Source organism: Notamacropus eugenii, chromosome 5, assembly GCF_028372415.1.
Source record: "Notamacropus eugenii isolate mMacEug1 chromosome 5, mMacEug1.pri_v2, whole genome shotgun sequence".
In the NCBI taxonomy this organism is placed as follows: domain Eukaryota; kingdom Metazoa; phylum Chordata; class Mammalia; order Diprotodontia; family Macropodidae; genus Notamacropus; species Notamacropus eugenii.
Genome location: NC_092876.1, coordinates 88,483,526 through 88,506,136, shown reverse-complemented (window position 1 = coordinate 88,506,136; position 22,611 = coordinate 88,483,526). Strand labels below are relative to the sequence as shown.

Sequence of the window (22,611 nt, the reverse complement as noted above, 5' to 3'; positions counted from 1 at the left end):
AGGAATAGAGACAAAGGAACAGAGAGAGAACAAAGGAGGCACAGTTAATCAACCATTAAGCATTTATGAGGCACCTGCTGTGTGCCAGGAACAGTGTTGTGTGTCAGGGTGACACTGACAATGATGAAAGAGTCTGTGCTTCAGGGAGAAAGTGAGAAAAAGAGACAAGAAGATAGAACAAAGGGGAGAGACACATAGGTTGGGAGCCTGGTATGATAGCTATAAACAGAAAGAGAAGAGATAGAGAAAAAAACGGAGCTGGGAGAAGGTGGTGTGTGTGGGGGTGTGAGATTAGGTGGGGAGAGAGAATAAGAGACAGAGAGAGAGAAAGAACATTAGCAGAAAAAGAAAGAAATATAGAAAGAACACAAAGAAGGAGATGAGCAGGTAGCAAAAGCAGAGAGAAAGAAAAGACACAGAGAGTGGAGTTTTGTTGGAGTCAGATTAATCAGGGATTGAAAGAGATCAGAATGTTTGGGGTGATCAACTGGTTCAGGGATCCTGAATCACAGGCTTTAAGACTTTCAGGCAGGCATATGCTTCAGGGGTGCACTGGGGCACCTAGCTCACCCCCATCTAGAGTATCAGTGCATTCTCTATTCCATTTTCCTCTCTCCCCAATGCCAGGACCCACACCTCTACAGTCTTTCTATGGGAGATTACTTATGGGTGGTTCTGCAGTGCTTCTCTGGTCTCCCCCTTCATCCAGGAAAGATGTCTTTGGTCCTTTCTTGCTGAATTGGGCTTATCAGAGGAGATTCATTTATTTCCTCTGATGCCATGCAGTTTGCTGCCCCTTCTGTGAAAAAAAGGGAGTCTGAAATAAGGAATTACATTTTTGAGTGTTTGGCATTTGCTTTTTCATAGGCATGCAATTCCTATCTCCAAACTAGGACTTGTATTTGTTCTTATGGGAGTGGAGCATATTACAGGAGGGGAAGGAGAGCAGATGTTCCCCATTCCTCCCCCTTTCCTTCTATTTTTGTGGGTTTCCAACCTTTTCAAGAATGAGGACTTCCATTTTGTTGTTATTTTTTTTGAATGAAGGAAGCATTTTTTATGAGTATATTATTTTCTTTCCTGTGGTGTATTGATTTTTTTTAATTCATTCATTTTGAGTGCTCCACAGTCACTTCCATATAACCTAGATTTTTTTCCCCTCCCTTCCCCTCCTTCTCCTCTTCTTCCACCTCCCTCCCCGAGACAGCATACAATTCTATATAGGTTCTACATTCCCACTAAAAACTCCCTCACCTTAGTCATGTTGCATAGAAGAATTAAAATGAAAGGGAGAAATCATAAAACAAACCAAAACATAATGCAAAAGAAAATGATCTTCTACATTCTGCGATTGAATTCCATAGTTCTTTCCCTGGATGTGGAAGGCATTTTGCCTTAATAGACCATCGGGAATATTTTAAGTCCTTGCATTGCAATGAAGTTCTAATTCTACCAGAAAAAAAATACTCACACACTGTGGTTGTTGCTGTGTACAAAGTTCTCCTGGTTCTGCTCTTTTCACTCAGCATCAGATCATGTAAGACTTTCTAGGTCTCTCTGAAGTCTTCCTGTTAATCATTTCCTATAGCATAATAGTAATCCATTACTTTCCTATATCACAATTTATTCAGCAATTCCCTAGTTGATGGGCATCCCTTTGATTTCCAGTTTTTGGCTACCACTAAGAGTGCTACAATAAATATTTTTGTACATGTGGGACCCTTTCCCATTTTTATGATCTCTTGGGGATACAGTCCTAGAAGCAATATTCCTGGGTCAAAAGGTATGCACGTTTTTGTAGCTCTTTCAGCATAGTTCCAAATTGCTCTCCAGAATGGTTGGATCAGCTCACAGCTCCACCAACAATGAATTAGTGTTTCAACTCTACCACATCTTCTCCAACATTTATCATCTTCCTTTTTTGTCATGTTAGCAAATCTGAGAGGTGTGATGTGGTTCCTCAGAGTTGTTTTGATTTGCATCTCTCTAATCAATAGTGATTTAGAGCATTTTTTCGTATGACATAGATATTTTTAATTTCTTCCTCTGAAAACTGCCTGTTCATGTCCTTTGACCATTTATCTATTGGAGATTGACTTGTATTCTTCGCATTTGACACAGTTCTCTATTTATTTTTGAAATGAGGCCTTTATCACAGAAACTAGTTGCAAAAATCAATTCCCAGTTTTCTGCTTCCCTTCTAATCTTGGTTGTATTGGGTTTGGTTGTGCAAAAACTTTTCAGCTTAATGTAATCAAAATTATCCATTTTGTGCTTCATAATGCTTTCTATCTCTTGTTTAGTCAAAAATTCTTCCCTTCTCCATAAATCTGATACATACACTATTGGTGCTCCACTAATTTGTTTATAGTATCAATCTTTATATCTAGGTCATGTACCCATTTGGATTTTATTCTTTAGTATGGTGTCAGGCATTATGCCTAGTTTCTGCCACACTGTTATCCAATTTTCCCAGCAATAGATTACTATGTTCATTGACTGCTGTGTCTTGAGTACCTAACATATTCCACTGGTCTATCCTTCTGCTTCTTAGCCAGTACCAAGTGGCTTTGATAATTGTTGCTTTATAATACAATTTGAGATCTTGTAATGCTAGGCCACCTTCCCTAGCATTTCTTTTCATTAGTCCCCTTGATATTCTCGACCTTTTGTTCTTCCAGATGAATTTTGGTATTATTTTTTCCAGCTCTAGAAAATGATTATCGGATAGTTTCATTAGTATGGCACTGAATAAGTAAATTAATTTAGGTAGAATTGTCATTTTTATTATATTGGCTTGGCCCACCTACAAGCAACTGATGTTTTCCCACTTACTTAGATCTGACTTTATTTGTGGGAAAAGTATTTTTTAATTGTGTTGATATAGACCCTGGATTTGTTTTGGCACGTAGACTCCCAAATATTTTACAGTGTCTCCCCTAGCTTTAAATGGGATTTCTCTTTCTATCTCTTGTGGGTGGGCTTTGTTAGTCATATATAAAAATACAGAAGATTTGTGTGGGTTTATTTTGCAACCTGCAACTTTGCCAAAGTTTTTATTATTTCAAGTAGTTTTTTACTTGAATCTCTGGGATTCCCTAAGTATATCATCATGTCATCTGAAAAGAGCGATAATTTAGTTTCCTCTTTGCCCATTCTAATTCCTTCAATTTCTTTATCTTCTCTAATTGCTACAGCTAACATTTCTAGTACCATACTGAATAATCGTGGTGATAATGGACATTGTAGTTTCACCTCTGATCTTATTGGAAATGCATCTAGCGTATCTTCATTGCATATAATGCTTGTTGAAGATTTTAGGTAGATACTGCTCATCATTTTATGGAAAGTTCCCTTTGTTCCTATGCTCTCCAGTGTTTTTAATAGGAATGTGTGTTGTATTTTGTCAAAAGTATTTTCTGCATCTGTTGAGACAATCATGTCATTTCTGTTAGTTTTGTTGTTGATGTGATCAATAATGCTAATGGTTTTCCTAATACTGAACCAGCCCTGCATTCCTGGTATAAATCCTACCTGATCACAATGTATTATTCTCCTGATAAGTTGCTGTATTCTTTTTGCTAAAATCTTATTTAAAATTTTTGCATCTATATTCATTAGAGCAATTGGTCTATAATTTTCTATCTCTGTTTTGACTCTTCCTGGTTTAGGTATCAAAGCAATATTTCTATCATAAAAAGAATTTGGGAGGAATCCTTCTTCCCCAATTTTCTGAAATAGGCTATATAGTATTGGAATGAACTGTTCTTTAAATATTTGATAGAATTCACCTGTAAATCCATCCAGCCCTGGTGACTTTCTCCTAGGGTGTTCATTGATGGCTTGTTCCATTTCTTTTTCTGAGATGGAGCTATTTAAGTATTCAATTTCCTCTTCTGTTAATTTGGGCAATTGATATTTTTTAAAGTAATCATCCATCTCATTTAGATTATTGAATCTATGGGCATAAAATTGGGCAAAGTTATTTATAATTCTTGTTTTAATTTAGTCCTCATTGGAGTTGAGTTCACTGATTTCATTTGTGATAATAAAAATTTGGTTCTCCTCTTTTTTTAAATCAAATTGATCAAAGGCTTATCAATTTTATTGTTTTTCTCATAAAATCAACTCTTAGTTTTATTTATTAGTTCAATAATTTTCTTAATTTCAATCTTATTAATTTCTCCTTTGGTTTTCACTATTACTAATTTGGTATTTACTTGGGGATTTTCAATTTGTTCTTTTTCTAGCATTTTCAATTGCATGCCCAAGTCATTGATGTCTTTCTGTATTTTGTTCATGTAGGCATTCAAAGATATAAAACTTCCCCTAAGAACTACTTTTGCAGTATCCCGTAAGATTTGGCAGGTTGTCTCATTATGTCATTCTCTTGAATGAAGTTGTTGATTGTTTCTATGATTTGTTGTTTAACCCACTCATTCTGGAGGATGAGATTATTTAGCTTCCAATTAATTTTCATTAATGTGTAAAAATTGCATATAATTTTTATTGCATTATGATCTGAGAAGGATGCATTGACTATCTCTGACTTTCTGCACTGGATTATGAATTTTTTATGCCCTAGTTCATGGTCAATTTTTGTATACGTGCCATCTACTGCTGAGAAAAATGTATATTCCTTTCTATTCCCATTCAGTTTTCTCAGGAGATCTATCATATCTACCTTACCCAGAGTTTTATTCACCTCCTTAACTTTTTTTTTGTTTATTTTAAGGTTAGATTTGTCACATTCATAGAGGGGGAGGTTGAGATCCTCCATTAATATAGTTTTGCTGTCTATTTCTGCCTATTACTCCCTTAACTTCTCCTCTAAGATTTTGGATGTTATACTGGAGCATATATATTGAGTAATGCTATTGCTTGGTTGTTTATGGTGCTTTTTAGCAGGATATAGTTTCCTTTCTTATCTCTTTTGATGAGATCTATTTCTGCTTTTTTTAGTCTGAGATTAGGATTGCTACCCCTGCTTTTTTTACATCAGATGAAGCACAATATATTGTACTCCAATCTTTTACCTTTACACTGTGTGTATCTCCCTGTTTCCAATGTGTTTCTTGTAAACAACATATTGTTGGATTATGGTTTTTAATCCATTCTGCTATCCTTCTCTGTTTTATGAGAAAGCTCATCCCATTCACATTCACAGTTATGATTACTATCTGTGTCTTTCCCTCCATCCTCTTTCCGAACATTTGTGCTTCCAGTTCTCCCTTCCCCTCCACAATAGAGTTTCAGTTTTTGACCACCACCTCCTGCAGTCTTCCCTTCTTTCACTCCCCCCCCTTTTACTCTCCTTTACCCTTACTACTACTTCCCTCCCTTTTAGCCTCCCCTCCACTTTTTACCCCATTTCTCTCCTACTGTCTATAGAGCTAGGTAGATTTACATACTTTATTGTTTGTTGTTCCCTCCTGGAACCAAATCAGATGAGAGTATCTCTCAAACAATACTTATCTCCCTCCCCTCTTTCCCTCTACTGAAATGTTTTGTGCCTCTTCCTGTGATGTAATTTATCTTTTTTCTGCCTCCTCCTTTCCACATCTCACATTACAATCCCTTCATACCCTTAAATCACATTTTTATCATCGCATCATTTACTTTATACCCACTTTCCCTATCTGTTTATGTCTAAATCACATACCGTTGTACCGTACCTTGGTATTTGGTGTGAAAGAGTGGTCAATGTTTAGTTTCTGCCAGACTGTTTTCTACTTTTTCCCAGCAGTTTTGTCAAATAGTATATTCCTGTCAGTAAAATTTGAATCTTTAGTCATATCAAAAATAGTTTAGGGTAGTAATTTACCTCCATATATTATGTACTTAATCTATTCCCAATCTGATCAACCACTGTATTTATTAGAGTTATTTATTATGATTCATTTATTAATCATTAATAAAACCAATTATTTAATTATTTATTATGATTACCACTTGAAAATATAGTTTGAAATCTGGTCCTTCCTTCATAATTTTTTTCATTGGTTTCCATGTTATTTTTGGTCATTTGTTCTTCCAGAAGAATTTTGTTATTATTTTTTCCTAGTATTTTGATTTTTGGTAGTTTGAATGGCATGGCATTGAATAAGTAAATTAATTTAGATAGAATTATCATTTGTATTATAATGTCTCAGGTCACCGATGAACAATTAATATTTCTCAAATTCTTTAGATCTGCTTTTATTTATGTAAAAGTATTTTGTAATTGCATTCATATAGTTCCTTGATGTGTCTTGGCAAGTAGACTCCCAACTATTTTATATTATTTGAAGTTAATTTAAATGGAGTTTATCTTTCTGTCTCTGTTTGGTTTTCCTCACAACATATGGATCTCTTATAATTTACATGGGTTTGTTTTATACCTTGAAATATTCTTAAAGATGCTAATGCTTGAACTAGTTTCTTAAGTTGATTCTCTAAGGTTCTCTAAGTACAATATCATTTCATCTGCAAAGAGTAATAGCTTTGCTTCCTCATTGCCAATTCATATTCCTTCAGTTTTTTTTTGTCTTATTGATATTGATCTCTTTCAGCATACCATATTGAATACTAATGGTGATAATGGATATGCCCTGATCTTGTGGGAAAGTCATATAATCCATCCCCATTCCCACCAATGCTTTCTCCTTATTTTATACAGATGTTAATTATCATATTAAGAAAAGCTCTAATTATTCATTGACTTTCTGGGTTTTTCTGGAATGGGTGTTGTATTTTGTGAAAAGCCTCCATCTGTTGAGTAATCACATAAGTGTTGTTGTCTCTGTTTTTGATATGGTCAATTATGCCTAGAGTTGTCCTACTACTGAACCAGCCCTCCATTGCTAATATAAAATCCACCTGGTAACATTTCATGATCTTAATGATATATTGTTTAATTTCCTTCCCATTTAAAAATTATTTTTGCATCAATATACATTAGAGAAATTCATCTATATTCTTCTTTCTTTTATGTTGCCCCTTCCCCCAGCTTTTGGTATCAAAATGACGTGTGTGTTATTATAAGAATTTGGTAATATAACTAGTTTACCAATTCCTTCCCACAAAGAGTTTATATAGTATTGGAATTAATTGTTCTTTAATTGCTTTGTAGAAATCACTTGTAAATACATCTAACTATAGGAAATTTTTTTTTTTAAAGGAAACTCATTTATAGCTTGTTCTATTTCTATTTCTAATATGGGATTATTTCAATATTTTATTTCTTCTGTTAATCTTTGCAATTTATATTTTTATAAATGCTCACCTATTTCATTTAGCTCATTAGATTTTTGGCAAAATATCAACTAAGAATTAGTTTAATTTCATCTCCATTGGTAGTGCATTAATCTTTTACATTTTTTGATACTGATAACTTTTTCTTTTCTTTTGCAGAAATTCAAATTAACCAGTGTTCCTCTATTTCCCCATAAAAAAATCTACTAGTTTTATTTATTACTTCAATAGTCTTTTTTTTTCTTTTTTTCTTTTTTTAATGTTTAACAATCACTGTCATACATTTGCGATTTTTTCCCTCCCCGCCCACCCCCCACTACCTCCCTCCCTCCCCACGACTGCATACAATTCTGTATAGATTCTACATATACTTTCCTATTGAGTATATTTTCACTATAGTCATGCTATGTAGTCAGACTAAGATAAATGAAAGAATCTGTATAACAAATCAGAACATGATACACAAACAGATACACATACACAAACATGATCTGCTACATTATGTGAATGACTTCCATATTTCTCTCTCTGAGTGTGGCAGGCATTTTGCCTTGAGATCCTCCATTGGGATTTTTTTTTTTCAGAAGTTCTTGTGTTATTACAAAAATCTAAGTCTACCAGAAAAAACTCTCACACACTGTGGTTGTTGCTGTGCATAAAGTTCTCCTGGTTCTGCTCCTTTCACTCAGCATCAGGTCATATAAGTCCTTCCAGGCCTCTCTGAAGTCTTCTTGTTCATCATTTCTTATGGCACAATAGTACTCCATTACATTCATATACCATAATTTATTCAGCCATTCCCCAATTGATGGACATCCCCTTGACTTCCAGTTTTTGGCAACTACATAGAGTGCTGCTATAAATTCAATAGTCTTTTTATGTTAAATTTTTCTTTCTTTTGATTTCTATTTTTTTTTTTGGTGTTTAATTGTGGATTTTTATTTCATTCTTTTTCTTGTTTTAAAATTGTATGGCTAATTGGCTGATCTGTTCCTTCTCTTTTTTGCTGATGTAAGCATACATACCTACCCCCACTCACACCAACACCCTCCATTCCTACCCACACCCATACCCATATGTATATGTATATATATATATATGTGTATGTATGTATGTATACATGTATGTACATATACACACATTTTTGTCACTAAGTATTATTTTGGCTGCAGTTCACAAGTTTTGGTAGGTTGTCTCATTCATATTTAATGAAACTATTCATTGTTTCTATAGAATTAGAATGCATGAATATGTTTTTCATTTCTCTCTCTGGAGTGAATTAGCAACAATGAATGAATGAGTGAATAGATTTTTTTAATTTCAAATAAACATTTAATGTAAAAACAGAGAACTGTTTCATCAACTGAACTTTCCCCCCCCCATTTTGTTAAACACATCTACTGTACCATTCAAGTATTTGACCAGCTTACATGATTTCTTCAAAATGTCTCATCAAGGGTACATATAGAAAAGGCATCTTTTTATGAATAGAAACAAAGAAATTTTTTCAGCTTTTATTATAAGATGACATAAAAAGTTTACTCAACAGAAGTAATTTCATTACTGTTTTTTGGGGGGATCACCAACTTTTGTGCAAACATTGCTAGTCTTCTTTAAGCATTTAAGATCATAACTGCTTAAGAAATGACATAAGCAATAATTCTAGACCTACATCTCCCCTAAAATAGTTTATTGTTTTTACATATGTGCACAGCTTTAACAAATTAAAGCGAGAGAGAAATGCTTGAGATCCACTACCAGGAGGCATAACGAGTTATGAGAAATTCTCACTGGAGATCTGACAACTCAAGGACTCTGTAATGAAACCTGCAGTTTCCCTCTTTCCTATTTTTACACAAAAATCAGTGACTAAGAACTTAATACTGGATGACAAATCACATCCACACCATTAATTAAACAGTCTCACAGTTAAAACACATCTTAAAGACCAATCAAATCAGTATTTACATTTTATAAATTTCTGTAGGCACCATTAGAAAACATATATCCCTTCACTAAACAAAATAGGGAACTGCATCTGATGGTGAAGGAATGAAATAAAAAATTAAAAATACCTGTATTTGTAGCAACATTGTTCCTTCATAAATAGAGAATATGAAAATACAGAATCTTAAGGATAATAATAAACTGAGGTGATGTCTCTCAACCACAGTGCTTAGAATTGGAATAAAAACTCATTGGTGCTGACATTGTGCCAGTAGTGAAACAACTTCCCACTAGAGAAAATTCAATCGTAAATGTGTGCAACAGAAGGGTGAAAGTGCTCAGGACTGTTCAGATGAGCGTGTATGGAGTGAGGGGCCTGTTGGGGTAAGCACTCACATGTGGAACAGCTTCTCTGTTCAAGCTCACAGAGAGTTCCTCCCCTTTTTCAAATTAGCATGTGCAAATTCTTCACTCAGTCTGCTATGATACAATGATAATGAGGAAATGTGGCAGCTTGAATTTTCAATATGTAGTTGCTTAATTTAAAAAAATACATATATAGCAAACCATTCAAATTTAAAAGAATACACTGGATGAGCAGTGCATCAAAATTATCCACTTACAAACACACTGCCAGAAACAAAACCAAACAATTCTGCTTGGTAGCTTGTGGTATCAAAGGTGAGAAGTCCACCATGTTCCCAAACAGGCACAAATCAAAGAATTGCTAGCTTATCTTTTTGAAAAGTGTAACTGAATCTGTTGGATGTACAACTGTGTCCAAATTTGTGATTCTTCATTCAAAGTTGATAAATGATTTCAAGAAGCAAGGATCAAGGTCAGGCTGAAAATAGTAATGTACATAATTTTGCCAAAATCTAATTGGATGTCTAAATTGCTTAAAAAGTGAATTCTATTCCAATTCCCACCCCAGTGTTTCACAGTTACAAAGTAGGGAAACAAGTCACAAATGCAGAAACTTATAATTTATCTATGTGTACGTTTTTATATTATCAATTCAATATCATAAGATATTAATCACTCAAGTTACAAAAAAAGCTTTTGGTGTAGTATTGCTTTTCATGCTCAAAGTGAAGAATATTGCAATGACATCACTACAGCTGATATACATGGAGTACTTGCATAATGAAGCCAAGTGGACCTTGGTACAATGTCTTGGTTGAAATCATTTACTTCGTCTAACAGTGCCTGCTTGGAACTTATGATTTACAAAATAAAAGAGAAGAGAAGCTCTTCCTAAAGAGTGTATTCCCCGGAATGTTTTTCAGTATTTGTCCATCACCTGGGATAAACATTGCCTTTCAGAGTTTTTGTTTCTTCCTCTGTTTTGAAACCCCTGAGACCATGTCGGTGTCTGCAATTCTGTCCCTCAGGTGAAGGTCACTATATCTGTTGGAGGTCCCATTTTGCTCTTCCGGTGACTCCTCACTTGCAGGGAGAGCAGCTTCTCCTTTGTCTAATTTCTGCTGCATTTCCCGGAGCTTGGTGACAGCTTTGTGTATTGACATTACGCTAATGAGATTAAAGTCATGCATTTTGACCAGGTGAAGCATGAAGTTTCTCCAGAGATTCTTCTTGATGATTGTCTGTCCATAATTCTCTACAAACAGCATACAGGCATGATTCATGTGATTGTCAGCAATAAACCCATGCTTCATGATGGCATAATTTCATCACTTCTTTCTCTCCTTCATTAACATCAGAAAATTCTTCAATTTGAGTAATGGTTTTTTCTCTTAGCCATTCTGGATCCTTTTCATCTTCACTATCTACTTCCATTTCTTGGGGGCAGAGTGGTAAACAAGTGTCACTATGGAAATAGAGCTGGTTGCGTCCATCGCTATATGTTTGTTGCTGTTCTACTTCTCCACCTTCAGATTCAAGAAATTCAGACATACTTGCTTTTGTAGGTTTTGGTCTACATACAAGAATGTGTGTGATAGGTGTTCTCTTTAAAAAGCAGGCCCATTATGACTAAAGGCAAACCCAGGCTGAGAATGAATATCCTGAGGATTCCCTGCATAGGAGCCATCATAACAGTCATTGATAGAAACATCTATTCTAGAACTCTTCGGATGATAAACATAATTGAAGATAAATCTGCTGTGATAGAGTTTCAGATGTTTAAGTAAACTATAAAGCTTGTGGCAATTCAGCGTGCACCAAGGGCAATGCAAGTCATCTCTGGCCTCAGTTTGCTGTCTTGTATTGTTGTTATAAAGGAGCTGGTAAAATATTTGTAACTTTTGTCTAGGTTCATTTAAAATATTTTTTTTGTTTTCTTGTTTGAAGGTCTGTAGATAATGATTCTTTCACAGCTATACTCTGAGGGGGTTTGACAGAACCAGACTTATTTTCTTGAGGGAGATTCTCTGCATTTCTGGTTGCAAGAGGTTTTGCTATAGGAGCTGTAGATTTATCATTGGTGTCTCCTGTCCAACGAAGCGTGAACTGCAATGTAGGTCCCTGAGAAAATGTTTCAAATGGAGGTAGCCTTTTACCATCAAGAATTGTTTCCCACATTGCTCTTTTCTTACCGTTTGGACATTCTTCCATTTCCTGCATGGCTACTTCATATTCTCCATCTAGAAGTTGCAATCGCCTGTTTTTACCAAATACAGTCATCTGTGCTACAAAAATCTGTTCCCCATCTTCATGATTTGAAGTTTTCTTTTGGCTGGAAGTTCTTCATTGACATCTATATTTTCATTGGTTTCTCCATTAAAATTTCTTCTTCCTGGACGAGTCACTCTAAATAGCAATGAGTAAGACTTCACCATATGGCTATTACTAGGTTCAAATTCATTACTTGAAACAGCAAGGGATGGACAGTTTGCTGCTGGTTTTGTTTGGTTCAGGTCTGGATTCGAAGGCACCTGCTTTTTACCTGTAGAAACTTGTCTCCTTGGACAACTTACATCCTTCCTTTTTTTGTGGGAAACTTTCACAAGTAGAACTTCCAGGATAACAGAATTTTGCTCATTCTCTGAGTTTTGTGACGGCTTATCATTTTTGTAGAAGAAACCAGTAAATATAAGCTGTAGATGACCTGACAAGCTACGAGATTCTTGATCTCCTTTTATTTTCTCTACTTTCGATAGCATGTCATCAATTTTAAATGTTTTTCTTTTGACGTTTGTCCCGGAGTTTTGGTGGGACCTTGTAAGTAAGAGCTCTGTACAAAAATATTGGTGCTATAAGATTTCTAGTCCGCAGAAATCTATAGATTTGTGTTGGTTTCTCGAAGGCCTGAAGGAAGAGCTCGTGGTCAGCCTGGACCTGCTCCATCTTCGGCTTCTTCACGAGCAGCACCGCGGCCCCCGCGGCCGCCAGCTCCCCGCCAGGAGAGCGGGAAACTGGGACTGGGATGGAGAGGCGCTGGCCCACTAGGGAAAGGAGGGAGAGAGAGGGGAGGAGGAGGAGAGGGGACAGAAAGGAAGGAAGGAAGGAAGGAAGGAAGGAAGGAAGGAAGGAAGGAAGGAAGGAAGGAAAGAAGGAAGGAAGGAAAGGAAGGAAGGAAGGAAGGAAGGAAGGAAGGAAGGAAGGAAGGAAGGAAGGAAGGAAGGAAGGAAGGAGGGAGGACGGCGGGGGGAGGGAGGGAAGGAAGGAACGAGTGAATAGATTTTTAATATATGCTTCCAAGGTGCTTTGTTGAATGTACTTTTTATGTTATTATGGTCCAAAGAGAATGCATTTTATATTTCTCTTTTTTCTGCATTTGTTTCTGAGGATTCTATGCCCTAATATATTGTAATTCTCTTATGAAGATGTCAGGTATAGCTGAGGAAAAAAGCATACTCCGTTCTTTTTCCATTTTCGTTTCTTCAGAAGCTTATCATCTCTAACTTTTCTAAAACTGTATTCATCTCCTAAAATTCTTTCTTTTATAGTTAAATAGTTCTTATTTTGATAGGGAGAAATTGAGGACCCCCAGAACTATAGCTTTGCTTTCTATTTCATCTATTAACTGATTGAATTTTTCCTTTAAGAATGTGGATGTTCTCTCTCTCTCTCTCTCTCTCTCTCTCTCTCTCTCTCTCTCTCTCCCTCTCTCTCTCTCTCATTTATTCTGTCCCTCCTCAAAATTCTGTTTTGCTGGGGGGCGGAGCCAAGATGGCGGAGTAGAAAGACGCACATACACATAGCTCTGAACCCACAACCCATAGAATGGCTACAGGGAAGTAACTCACGGCGAATTCCGCACCCAGAGGCCACGGAACATTGGAGCGAGGGAGATTTCTGTTCCAGAGAGACCTGCAAACCTCTCGCCGGGGGGTCCTTCGCGCTGCGGACTGGGCGCCGGGACTGGGAGCTGAGCGCAGCCCTGCCGCGGCCGCGGCACCGAGAGGAAAAGATCCGAGCAGGCTTCACAGACAGGATCTCCAGCGGCCACGCGGGTCCCTCCACCCACAGAGGGATCTGCAAACCTCTCGCAAAAGGTCCGTCGCGCTGCAGACACAAAGCTCAGCCGAGACCTGCTGCGGCCACGGCTGCGGCACCGAGAGAAACAGATCCGAGCAGGCTTCAGGGACGGGATCTCCAGCGGCCGCACAAGTCCCTCCACCCACAGGTGACAGGGGTGGGTGAGAGAGTCTCTTTGGCGGGTCGAGAGGGGAGTGGGGTGCCCCCATAATTCAGGCCCCCCCCGGGAGGTAGAAGCTGAGAGGCGGCTGCAGACAGGGGCTCCCCAAGCGGGCGGGAGCCTGAATCCATTGCGGAAGGTCTGCGCATAAACCCCCTGAGGGAACTGAGCCTGAGAGGTGGCCCTGCCCCGATCTCAGCACCAGATCATAATCTCATACTGAATAGCAGCCCTGCCCCCGCCAAAAGCCCTGAGGCTGGAAGCAGCATTTGAATCTCAGACCACAAACACGGGCTGGGAGGATCAGGAGGTGAGGTGGGTGTGAGGAAAATATTCAGAGGTCAAGTCACTGGCTGGGAAAATGCCCAGAAAAGGGAAAAGAAATAAGACTATAGAAGGTTACTTTCTTGGCGAACAGGCATTTCCTCCCTTCCTTTCTGATGAGGAAGAACAATGCTTACCATCAGGCAAAGACACAGAAATCAAGGCTTCTGTGTCCCAGCCCACCCAATGGGCTCAGGCCATGGAAGAGCTCAAAAAGAATTTTGAAAATCAAGTTAGAGAGGTAGAGGAAAAGCTGGGAAGAGAAATGAGAGACATGAAGTCAAAGCATGAACAGCAGATCAGCTCCCTGCTAAGGGAGACCCAAAAAAATGTTGAAGAAATTACCACCTTAAAAACTAGCCTAACTCAATTGGCAAAAGAGGTTCAAAAAGCCAATGAGGAGAAGAATGCTTTCAAAAGCAGAATTAGCCAAATGGAAAAGGAGATTCAAAAGCTCACTGAAGAAAATAGTTCTCTCAAAATTAGAATGGCACAGATGGAGGCTAATGACTTTATGCAAAACCAAGAAATCACAGAACAAAGAGAGAAGAATGGAAAAATGGAAGATAATGTGAAATATCTCATTGGAAAAACAACAGACCTGGAAAATAGATCCAGGAGAGACAATTTAAAAATTATGGGACTACCTGAAAGCCATGATCAAAAGAAGAGCCTAGACATCATCCTTCATGAAATTATTAAGGAAAACTGCCCTGAGATTCTAGAACCAGAGGGCAAAATAAATATTCAAGGAATCCACAGAACACCGCCTGAAAGAGATCCAAAAAGAGAAACTCCTAGGAACATTGTGGCCAAATTCCAGAGTTCCCAGGTCAAGGAGAAAATACTGCAGGCAGCTAGAAAGAAACAATTCAAGTATTGTGGAAATACAATCAGGATAACACAAGATCTAGCAGCCTCTACATTAAGGGATCGAAGGGCATGGAGCAGTATATTCCAGAAGTCAAAGGAACTAGGACTAAAACCAAGAATCACCTACCCAGCAAAACTGACTATAATACTTCAGGGGAAAAAATGGTCTTTCAATGAAATAGAGGATTTTCAAGTATTCTTGATGAAAAGACCAGAGCTGAAAAGAAAATTTGACTTTCAAACACAAGAATGAAGAGAACCATGAAAAGGTGAACAGCAAAGTGAAGTCATAAGGGACTTACTAAAGCTGAACTGTTTACATTCCTACATGGAAAGACAATATTTGTAACTCTTGAAACATTTCAGTATCTGGGTACTGGGTGGGATTACACATGCACACACGCTCACATACATAGAGACAGAGTGCACAGAGTGAATTGAATAGGTTGGGATCATATCTTTAAAACAAAATGAAATCAAGCAGTGAGAGAGAAATATATTGGGAAGAGAAAGGGAGAAATTGAATGGGGCAAATTATCTCTCATAAAAGAGGCACTCAAAAGATTCATTAGTGGAGGGATAAAGAGGGGAGGTGAGAGAAAAACATGAAGTCTACTCTCATCACATTCCACTAAAGAAAAGAATAAAGTGCACACTCATTTTGGTAGGAAAACCTATCTCACAATACAGGAAAGTGGGGGATAAGGGGACAAGCAGGGTGGGGGGGATGATAGAAGGCAGGGCATGAGGAGGAGAGTGCAATTCGAGGTCGACACTCATGGGGAGGGATAGGATCAAAAGAGAATAGAAGTAATGGGGAACAGGATAGGATGGAGGGAAATATAGTTAGTCCTATACAACACAACTATTATGGAAGTCATTTGCAAAACTACACAGATATGGCCTATATTGAATTGCTTGCCTTCCAAAGGGAAGGGGTGGGGAGGGAGGGAGGAAGAGAAGTTGGAACTCAAAGTGTTAGGATCAACTGTCGAGTAATGTGCTTGCCACTAGGAAATAAGAAAAACAGGTAAAGGGGTATAGAAAGCTATCTGCCCCTACAGGACAAAAGAGAAGATGGAGACAAGGGCAGAGAGAGATGATAGAAGAGAGAGCAGATTGGTCATAGGGGCAATTAGAATGCTTGGGGTTTGGGGGGGGGGGGATAAAAGGGGAGAAAATTTGTAACCCAAAATTTTGTGAAAATGAATGTTAAAAGTTAAATAAATAAATTTAATAAAAAAAATAAAATAAAATAAAAAAAAAATTACAAAAAAAAAAAAAAATTCTGTTTTGCTTCTGACCGTTTCTTCCCTAAATCTGCTCTTATTGCTTCCCACCCTGTATCATAGATCCATTACCTTTTCCTTCCCTGTTCAGTCTGATAGATTTTTATACACAACTGAGTGTATATGTTTATCCATATATACATATGTAACTAAGTGTGTGTATATCAATATTTATACATACTGTTCTATCTTTGAACCAGTTCAGATGAAAGTGAAGTTCAAAAATTTCCCACTCCCCGCTGTTTTTCTCTCTATGTAAATACTCTTTCTTATATGACTCTTATGTGGGGAAAAAATTTTCCCCGTTTCTCTTTTCTTTCCCTTTTCTTCAAGTGCATCTTTGTTTCTCATCCTTGCATTCTTTTCTTGATAACATCCCAATACAATCAACTCAAACCCCTGCCCCTTGTTTATGTACAGTCCTTCTAACGGAATTAATAATGATAAAGTTCTAAAGTCTCATTTTCTTATTTGGGAATGTAAGCATTTTAGTCTTATTAGCTTCCTTGTTATTTCCCACTCGTGTTTACCTTTTGATGCTTCTCTTGAGTCTTGGGTTTGAAAGGCAATATTTCTATTCAGCTCTGGTCTTTCACCTAGAATGCTTGAAATTCCTCTGTTTCATTGAATATCAGCTTTTTATTCCCTTGAAGGATTATCTCAGTTTTGTTGGACATGATATTCTCAGTTATAATCCGACCTCCTTTGCCTTGTGCTCCTTTATTGTGGTAACTGCCAAATCTTTTGTGACCCCAGCTGTGGCTCTGCAGTATTTAAGTGGTGATTTTTTTTTCTGGATCCCTGAAATGTTTTTTACTTGTCCTGAGAGATCTGGAATTTGGTTATAATATTATTGACAGTTTTCATTTTGGAACGTCTTTCAGGGTGGTTATCAGTGATTTTTTAAATTTCCATTTTGAACTCTGATTCTGAGGATATTGTGGCAGATTCCTTTATAGTTGCTTGGAATATGTCATGTATACTCTTTCATTGATAATGACTTTTGGTTAGCCCAGCCATGCTTAGATTATCTCCCCTCCATCCCTTTTCCAGGTTGGTTCTTTATCTAATGAAATAGTTCCCATTTTCTTCTATTTTTTCCTTCTTTAGATTTTGTTTAATTGCTTTTTGAGGTCTCATAGAATCATTATCTTCCACTTGCCCAATTTTAGTTTTTCATTAATCATTCCCCCCCTTTTTTTGTGTATTTATTTCTTCTTAGTTTTCAACATTCATTTCCACAAGATTTTGAGTTCCAAATTTTCTCCCCATCTCTCCCCTTCCCACAATCCGAAGATGGTCTGCATTCTGATTACCCTCCTCCCAGTCTGCCCTCCCTTTTATTTCCCCCTCCTTCATGCCCATTCCCCTTACTTTCTTGTAGGACAAGATATATTTCTATACCCCATTACCTGTATGTGTGTCTTATTTCCCAGTTGCATGTAAAAACAATTTTTAACATTTGTTTTTGAAATTTTTAGTTCCAAATTGACTCCCTTCTTCTCTCCCCACCCACTCTCATTGAAAAGGCAAGCAATTCAACACAGGTTGTAGATGTGTAGTTATGCTAAACTGTTCCATAATAGTTCCATATAATAATAATATAGTATATAATATATAATAATAATGTAATAAATAGTTCCATAATAATAATAATATGTTGTGAAAGACTATATTTCTCTCCATTCTATCACAACCCCCGTTATTCTAATTTCTCCTTTGCCCCTGGGCCTTTCCAAAGTTGTTTCCTTCTGAATACCCCTTCTTCCAATCTACCCTTCTATCATCACCCCCCTTCCCCTTCCCCTGTATTTCCTGTAGGGTAAGAGACCCAATTGATTGTGTATTTCATTTCCTCCTTAAGTCAAATATGATGAGAGTAAGGTTCACTCATTCCTTCTCACCTCCCACCTCTCCCTCCTCCACTGCAAACTTTTTTCTTGATTATCTTATGTGAAATAATTTACTCCATTCTCTCTCTTGCTTTCTTCTTCTCCAAATATATTCCTCTCTCACCCTTTAATTTTATTTTTTAGATATCATCCCTTTATATTCAACTCACTCTGTGCCCTCTATCTAAATATCTATCTGTCTATCTATCTATCTATCTATCTATCTATCTATCTATCTATCTATCTATCTATCTGTCTGTCTGTCTGTCTGTCTGTCTGTCTGTCTGTCTGTCTGTCTGTCTGTCTGTCTGTCTATGTATCTGTTTGTCTGTCTGTCTGTCTATATATTTCCTCTAACTACCCTAATACTGAGAAAGGTCTCATGAGTTACAGATGTCATATTTTTTTATTCAGGAATGCAAATAGTTCAGCTTTAATAAATCTCTTTTGATTTCTCGTTCCTGTTTATGTGTTCATGTTTCTCTTGATTCTCATATTTGAGAGTCAAATTTCCTATTCAGCTCTTGTCTTTTCAGCAAGAATGCTTGCAAGTCTTCTATTTCATTGAATGCCCATTTTTCCCCTGAAGGATTATACTCAGTTTTTCTGGGTAAGTGATTCTTGGTTTTAATCCTCACTTCTTTGACGTTTGGAATATCATTTCCAAGCCTTCTGATCCCTTAAGGTGGAAGCTGCTAGATCTTGTGTTATCCTGATTGTTTTCCCACAACATTTGCATTGTTTCTTTCTGGCTGCTTGCAATATTTTCTCCTTTGCCTGGGAATTTTGGACTTTGGCTAAAATATTCCTAAGAAGTTTTCTTTTGGGATATCTTTCAAGAGGTTATTGGTTATTTCAATTTTTATTTTACCCTCTGATTGTAGAACATTAAGGCTGTTTTCTTTGATAGTTTCTTGAAAGGTGATGTCTAGGCTTCTTTTTTTGATCACAGCTTTCAGTTAGACCAATAATTTTTAAATTATCTCTCCTGGATCTGGTTTCCAGGTCAGTTGTTTTTCTACTGACCTACTTCACATTGCCTTCTATTTTTTCATTCTTTTGGTATTGTTTTATGATTTCTTGATTTCTCTTAATGTCATTAGCTTCCATTTGCTGTATTTTAATTTTTAAGGAACTATTTTTTTCAGCTAGCTTTAAGACCTCCTTTTCCATTTGGCCAGTTCTAGTTTTTAAGACATTCTTCTCCTCATTAGCTTTTTGGACTTCTTTTGTAATTTGGATTAGTCTATTTTATAAGGTGTTACTTTCTTCCATATTTTTTCAGGTCTCTTTTAGCAAGCTGTTGAGTAGATTTTCATTATTTTCTTGCATCACTCTCATTTCTCTTCCCAAATTTTCCTGTACTTTTCTTACTTGATTTTCAAAATCATTTTTGAGCTTTACCAAGGACTGCAACCAATTCATATTTTTCTTGGAGGCTTTTGATGTAGGAGCTTTGACTTTGTTGTCTTCTGGTTGTATGTTTTGATCGTCTTTGTGACCAAACTTAGAATCTATAGTCTGGGCTTTTTCTTTTTTACATTGTATGTTCATCTTTTAAAACAAATACTTGAGTTTTTAACTCTTTGTCAAGGTAGGACTGTGCTTCCAGTGGTTGTGGGAGTGGGGGCATTGTACTGTCCCAGGGTTCAGGGATTTTGTAGCAGCCCCTCAATCCTCAACTATTTGTGGGCCTAGAGTTCTGGAAGCTCACACTGCTGCTGCTGCTGCCATAGCCACTCCACCCCCATTCCCTGGGCTGGAGCTGTCTCCAGCTGGAATGTGTACATGCTTCTCTTTAACCCATGTCCCATAGTGTTTTCTCACTGATATTCTATGCTATGGGTTGAGAAGTCTGGAAACTATCATAGCTGCCAGTGCTTCAGTTAACTGAGGCCTGCTCCTGCCCTGTCTATTCTGGCACTGACCACAACAGACTATACTCTGCTCCCAGCCCAGTGTGATATACACTTCCTGTTGACCCTCCAGGTTGTATTGGGTTGGAGATTTGTTCACTGTGGGTTTTGTAACTCTAGAATTTGTTTAGAGTCATTTTTTTACAGGAATTTGGAGGGTTTGGGGGGAAGAACTCAAGCAAGTCCCTGGTTTTACTCTGCCATCTTGGCTCTGCCCCCAGGAATCATTCTCTTCAGTAAGCTTTTATTCCACCTTTTTCATCTGGCCAATTCCGCTTTTCCATTTTTTTCTTCAGTGTTCTTGTTCCTTTTTTTTCAACCATGTTATTTCTCTTTTCATAATTTTCTTGTGTTGCTCTCATTTCCTTGCCAAAATTTTCTTTCATTGAATTAATTTGATCTATAAAATAATTTTTTGCTTTTTTTGTTGCTTTCTTTATTTCTTCTAGGAATTCTTGTTGGACTCATGTCTAATCTGTATTTTTCTTTTGTGGCCTTGCTTGTAGATGTTTCTATGTCATTTCTTTTGAGTTTGTGGCTTACTTGTTCCTGTCAACATATTAGAACTTTATAGTTAGGTTTTTGCTGTTGTTTTTTTTTTGCTCAATTTGCCCCCTTATTTCTTGATTTTTAAATTTGTAATGGAATTGGGTTCTTCTCATCTCTGGTGGGAGGTGGTGGTCCCCATCCCAAACTTCAGGCTCTTTTGCCCTACAGTTTTCACAGGCGGTTCTGCGGGTCTTTAAGTTTTTGGTGTTTCCAAGGTGAGTGACTTAGGGAGAAATGTGGTCACTGCTCTCTTGGTCTGTGTTATGGTTCTTGCACATAGAAGGTCCTTGACCCTTCACCACTACAGTGGCCAAGACTCCTTTCTCAGTGCTAGAACTACTACCAGGTATTAGTGTCTCAGGTCTCTTTGTGCCATAGAACTTTTCCAACATGACTGCAGACAATCTTATCCATCCTGGAACTGTGACCCAGAATTGGATAGTGGTCAATGGAGTTGCCAAGCACACCCAAGCAAACCCAGTTCTGTGCTCAATTCCTGCACATGAGTCTCCTATAATCTCTTTCTGATTAGTTGGCCAATACCACATACTGTGATCTGTGCTAGTCTCCTTATCAGGAATATAGACCTTGCCTCTTACCCTCTTAAGTTGTCCTGAGCTGTAAAAATATCTCATCCTGATCTATTTTCAGCTATAACACTCTAGAATTTGATTTGGTGCACTACGTTAAAGGTGTTTGGGGAATAATGTTGGGAAAGTTCAACTGGAACTCCCTCTATTGCTACATCTTGTCTCCACCTCCCTACAGTAAACTTTCAATGGCCCTTATTCCTTCTTAAACTGCTAGCCTGTTGAACTTCTACCTTTTTCTGTCAAAATTCCATAAATATCAGTCTCTCCATTCTAGCTCTCTTTAATTGGTTACCATTCTACTCATCCTTCAGGTTCCTGAGTAATGTAGAAATTGGTCCCACCAAATAAATCACTAGTGATCACAGAAGTCATAAATTAAAAGGCCTCTGCGTGTTCCTCACACTCTGTAACCTCTTTGTCATATATGACATTATCAATCATCTTCTTCATATTCTCTTCCCACTTGTGTTGTATTATTTGTTATATTATTTGTATATATTGTGTTGTATTGTGTAGAATTGGTTCTCCAGGTTTTTCTCTAAACATTCTTCTCTTAAAGAAGAAGAAAGATCGATGTATTAATATTTTGTTCAGTCATTTTTTCAGCTGTGCCTGATATTTTGTTTTTTGAGTTTTTCCTGGCAAAGACACTGGAGTGGTTTGCCATTTCCTTCTATAGCTCCTTTCACAGATGAGGAAAATGAGGAAAACAAAGTTAAGTGACTTTCCCAGAGTCATACAGCTAGTAAGTATCTGAGGTGAGATATGAATTCAAGAGTCTTGAATCCAGGCCACCTAGGAATACCTTGCTGATATCAGATGTAGATAAATCACAAGAAATAATTTACTTACCATTGTGGCTGTTTAAAAATTGAATGAACTGTCCAAAGTGGTAGTGTGTTTTCTGTCTCGTGATGGATACTTGAAGGGAAGGCATGGACTCACTTGTCACCTCCACTGTTTTCTCCCTTCTTTACAATATTGACTCTCATGTGAATTATATGTCCCCTTTAGATTGACCTCTTGATACTATCTATCCTATCAACTGTCTTTATCTTTAGTTTCCCCTCTTTGTAGCACTTCTTTTCTTTGGAACCTCTCATTCTCTCAAAACAAACAAAACACCCAATATCTTCATCTCCTGCTGGTACTTCTTTCTTTAATAATAGTAATTGACTGAATATCCTACCTGAGTCATTCAGGCAGAGTTGTCCATTCTTATGTAGGTGTATATCTAAACCAATCACCCCACAACTAATGCAATACAATACATCAGACCTCTGACTTCCAGGACACTGGCCTCCCAGAAAGGAACAGAAGGAGTGAATCAGTCACTCAGACTTTTGATTTCCCACCAGCCAATTGGATCTGCTCAGATACAGAGTTTCATCA

General features: G+C 37.4%; 1 pseudogene; it reads right to left on the bottom strand.

Annotated features, from left to right (window-relative positions):
- Positions 1-9,755: 9,755 nt before the first annotated feature.
- On the bottom strand, positions 9,756-19,951 carry LOC140507532 (polycomb protein SUZ12 pseudogene; annotated as a pseudogene).
- Between the last annotated feature and the right edge of the window lie 2,660 nt (positions 19,952-22,611).